The sequence below is a fragment of the Gossypium hirsutum genome, chromosome A13, assembly GCF_007990345.1.
Source record: "Gossypium hirsutum isolate 1008001.06 chromosome A13, Gossypium_hirsutum_v2.1, whole genome shotgun sequence".
NCBI classification, from domain to species: domain Eukaryota; kingdom Viridiplantae; phylum Streptophyta; class Magnoliopsida; order Malvales; family Malvaceae; genus Gossypium; species Gossypium hirsutum.
The window spans coordinates 8,239,290-8,244,536 of NC_053436.1; the positions used below are offsets into that span (position 1 = coordinate 8,239,290).

Consider the following 5,247-nt stretch of genomic DNA (forward strand, 5'->3'; position numbering starts at 1 on the left):
TATTGGAAAAATCCCCAATTAACTCTCTCCCTTGGTACAACCGACACAAGGGTGTTCCACCATTGATAAGCTAAGTCTCTCAGGAGTGACACAACACACTTCATCCATTCCTCAGGTGTGCATGATAACTCATCAAATACCCTGATAGTATTCTTAAGCCAGAACTCTACCCTTTTAGGATCATCATCTATACTAGCTCGAAACTCTTCGGCTCATTGCTTTTGAATTTTATCCACTGGAGGTTTATTCAATCTCATAAAATCCATACATTATGGTGCTATAGGAATAGGCTGAGGAATACGTAGGGGTGGAAGGGGTTAAGCGTTTGGGTTCGTTCGAACAAACTCCGTATACCAGGCACTCATCATATAGAGGAATGCTTCCCTAGCCTGTAACAGCCTAATTTAGACCCTAATTAGAACGGTGGTTTCGGAACCATGAATCTCAGTCATAAAATATTTTAAAATTATTTTTTGTGTTTATTATGTATGAATTTATATCTGTAAAATTTTTGTGATTTAATTTTGCTATTTGAGTGTCAATTTAATAAAAAGGGCTCAGTCACGTAAAATGAAAATTTGGTGGTTAAACATGTAAGAGCCGAATTGAACTTGTCTTTTTAATATGAAACATTTAAGTTGCAAATAGACCATTGGAGATAATGATGGACAATTGTACCCTTGATATATATGTTTTAGTTATTTAATTATAAAGGTTATATTTATAAATTAATTAATATGTAATAATATTATAAAACATTAAATAAAACATAAAGTGTTCAAACACTTTGCATGATCGAAATTAGAGAAAAGAAAAAGAAAATAAGGAGTTTAAGGGTTTGGCCATTAGCAAACTTGATTCAAGGTGAATTTTAGCTCGGTTTTTGATAATTTATACGTTTTTGAGATCGTTGCTATGTTATCTACAAAGCCTATGCTTGAATTTTTTATTTTGAAGAATATTTTAAGTTATGCCATTGATGAATATTTGAGTTTTGTGATGTTAGTTGATGAAATATGAAAGATATGTTTTGGATTGATATGTTTTGTATTGGAATTTTTGATGATTTTGAGTAATTAATACTAAATTGCAAAAATAATAAATTGAGGGACTAAAATGTGAAATAAATGAAATATATGGACTTGTATGAGAATGATGAATGTTCGGCCTAAGCAAGATATATTGAAATTTTGCATATTTTGTGTTTTGTTAATAAGGACTAAATTGTAAAAAGTGTAAAATGTCAGGGGTAAAATGGTAATTTAACCATTTAATTGTTTTTGGACTAAAATGAATGAAAATATGTTTGAACTAGTTTAATTTGTATATGTTTAGATCAAGAACCAAAGAAATCGGATTTGGATTGGGGGGAAAACTAAAGTTGTCGACTAGCCGTCCCGTTCTGATTTTCATTGTCCGAGGTAAGTTTATAAGCAAATAGATATTGTTAATTTTAAATAAATATGAGTTTTATATGCTAAATTGAATTATTTGAAAATATATATGTTAGCAGAATGTAAATAAGCTTGGGAGCTATGTTAACGAATTTGTTTCAACTGAGTTATGACGTTCAAAAGCCCCGTACGAACCATAGGATTCTGATATGTGTTTTCATGTAAGACCACGACTGGGTCGTAGGCATCGATATATGTAGTTAAGTGTAAGATCATGTCTGGGACATCGGCATCGTATTCGATTCGTGTAGGACCCTGTCTGGGACAGTGGCATCGATATGAGATAGCATGTAAGACCACGTCTGGGACATTGGCTTGTTCGATATATGTGATTATTTGAGTATCCTATTCGATCCCTAATGGTTCAATAGGAAATGATAAGTTATGATTGAAGGAGTAAAATAAGCTAAAACGATCAACTATGAGTTAGTTAATTACCTATTTGAAAATAGGGTAAGTTGGTTATTTGATATGAAAGACAAAGTATACAAGTTATTAAAGTAAATATATGAGTATTGTATAGTATATTCGACCATATAATAAGTGTATGCATATGATGTTATATTTTGATTCATGAGCTTGTGTATATGAGTGTAAGTATACTTTGTTGTATAAGGACATTTTGGCTTTAAAAATTTAATGATATTTCGTTAATATAATTATATGAATATTCGGCCAAGGTAACATTTATGTATGAAAGTATATGTTATATCTGAAATTGTAAGATTGAGACTGAATGTGATAATGATATTATAATTTGGTTTAGTTTAAATGAGTTGATTATATCTGTAACATCCCGAAATAGGGCCTAAATGGAACAGTGGTTGCGAAACCACAAATCCAAGGTAGAAAAATTTATTTTATTATTATTTTGAGGTCCATGATATGATTGCATGATTGTGTGAAAACTTTGTGATGAAATTCTATGCATAAAGTGCTTAAGTTGAGATTAGGGACTAAATTGAATAATTTGCAAAACTTGCATTGTAGAAGTTTTTAGTATGAAATTGCTTTGAAATATTAATTAGGAGGGTTTAAATAACAATTTGACGACATGGATGGAGTTTTTGAAAGTTTAATAAGGAAGGGCATTTTGGTCATTTGGATATTAAATGAAATAAAAAGGGAAAAATAACATAAAATTCATCATCTTCTTCATTAGCACGAAATTTCAAGGGTTCTCCATAGCTAGGGTTTGTTTCAAGCTTTCAAGCTCCATAGTAAGTGATTCCAAGCCCCGTTTTTAATGTTCTTTACGTTTTCGGAGTCCCGGTAGCTCCATAAAGCTTATGCTAGCAATAATTTAAGTTAGGGTTCATATTTGGAAAAACACCCATAGGTGAAAAGTGTTTATTTTGATGTTTTATGAAAGAATATGAGGTTTTAAATTATGTTAGACAACTTGTGCTACTCAGTTTTAAGTGAAAACGAGTAAAAGGGCTTAATCGGTAAAAATACCTAATAGTCATAAGTACATGTTAGAGTGTGAATTTGATGTTGTCATAGAAGGGAAAAATGATCAGCATGTCATAAAATATAAGAAAATAGGATGAAGTTTAAATTATGAGCCTTGGGACAAAAGTGAAAATATGTGAAAGTTTAGGGGCAAAAATGTGATTTTGCCAAAGTTTGGGTCAAGGAATGTTTTGATAAATGTGAATATTAAATAAGTTAAATTTGCTATTATAGATCAAGAAGAGCGAAATTTGGGAGTAGATCGGGGAAAAGAAAAAGTAAAGGACTAAATTGTAAAGTTTAGTCACATTTTGTATCGAGGTGAGTTTACAGTAAAAAATGCAATATTCTTTTATTTTACATTATTATTGTCAATTTCCAGCATTTATATACTTATTTTTTGAGAATATTTAAAGTTGAATTAAAGGCGAAGTGACAGAGAAAAAGCATTAGGAAGCCCCGTTTGATCCTTAGGAATGTTAGGATATTGGGGTTGACAGGACAGGACAAGACAGAAATGAGCCATGTAAGTGCATATCAAATATATGGCTTTGGAGACAGGAATGAGCCATGTAAGCCCATATTAGATATATATATGGCATTGGAGACAGGAATAATTCATGTAAGTCAATGTCGAAGACATGGCATTGGTAGGATATTGATAGACAGGAACGACCTTAGTATTCCGAGTGGTTCAACAGGTCATTGTACATGTTAAATTACAGTGAATAATCAGCAAAAGGGAACGTAGATTATATTTATGAATAGTGAAAGGTCAGGTAAGAAAGAAGGTAAGTGAGTAAAGAAGAAGGTAGAAAATGAGAAGTAAAGAAAGTTTATGAGGCTAGGTGACATTATGTATAATTATTCATTATGTTGAATGTTATAATTTATTTTCTTGTAAGCTTACTAAGCCTAGTGCTTACTTTCTTTATTTTCTTTTTCTTATAGTTTTTATCAAGCCACTCGAGGATCGAAGGAAACGTCGGAGACTCGATCACACTATTAGGAACACTCGATTTTTATTACTTTAGCCATTTTACTTTTATTGCAATTTAAATTTTTATTTTCTTTCCTAATTTTTCATTTATTTTCTTTTGACAGGTTTTTCTAGTTTATGAGCAGGAAAAACTCGTCAAGACCATTACTGTTTGATAATGAGCTCGATCGCACAGTTTGCAGAAACCGAAAAGAAATAAGGCAAAGCTTACGATACACAGAAGAGCAGAAGGACGATACTTCAACCACAACCGAGGAGATGGCTAAAAACCAAGAAAATCTGCTACCTCTTGCGATTGCTGTTAATCAGAATCCTGCTCTGTGTACTATGTATGATTATGCTAAACCTTCTTTAACAGCAACTGAATCCAGCATAGCTAGACCTGCTGTAGCTGCAAATACTTTTGAACTGAAACCTAACACAATTCAAATGATACAGCAATTTGTTCAGTTTGATGGTTTGCAGGACAAAGATCCCAACGCTCACTTGGCAAACTTTTTGGAACTATGTGATACATTTAAAATTAATGGCGTTTCTGATGAGGTCATTCGCCTTCGGTTATTCTCTTTTTCATTGAGAAACAAAGCTAAACAGTGGTTGAATTTGTTACCACAGGGGTCAATAACTACTTGGGAACAAATGACTGAAAAGTTTTTATTAAAATATTTTCCAACGGCTAAATTACATAATGATATCTCTTCTTTTGTTCAGATGGATTTAGAAACACTCTACGATGCATGGGACAGATACAAGGACCTTTTGCGAAGATGCCCTCACCATGGGTTACCACTCTAGCTACAGGCCAAACGTTTCACAATGGTCTGAGCCCTTTGACTCGGTAGATGGTTGACGCAGCTGCTGGCGGAACCATCAATAATAAGACACTTGAAGATGCCTATGAATTTATAGAGGAGATGTCACTAAATAACTATCAGTGGGAAGTCATGAGGACAAAGCCAACGAAAACAGCCGGCGTTTATAACGTCGATTTGGTCACCATGCTCTCTAATCAGGTAGAACTCTTGAATAAGAAAATTGATGGTTTTCTTAGTTCTTCATAGGTTCACCCAGTAATGTAGTGCGAAACAAGTGGAGGTGGATCAAGCAGTTCAGAATACCGACCTTATGGCCACAACATGGAGAACGAGTAGTTAAATTACATGGGTAATAATCCTCGATCTCAAAATAATTCTTATAGTAATACTTACAATGCAGGTTGGAGGAACCACCCAAATTTCTCATGGGGAGGCCAAGGGAATCAGAGACCACTACCCCCTTTAGGTTTTCAGCAACCCCTGTACCAGCAGGAGAAAAAACTGAACCTTGAGGAGATGCTAT

At 33.4% G+C, this 5,247-nt stretch overlaps 1 non-coding gene across 1 annotated transcript; it reads right to left on the reverse strand.

The window, feature by feature from the left end:
• Positions 1 to 4,588: 4,588 nt before the first annotated feature.
• On the reverse strand, positions 4,589 to 4,694 carry LOC121213364 (small nucleolar RNA R71). Its single transcript, XR_005908746.1, has one exon. It is a non-coding gene; the product is annotated as a small nucleolar RNA R71 (small nucleolar RNA).
• Positions 4,695 to 5,247: the final 553 nt, after the last annotated feature.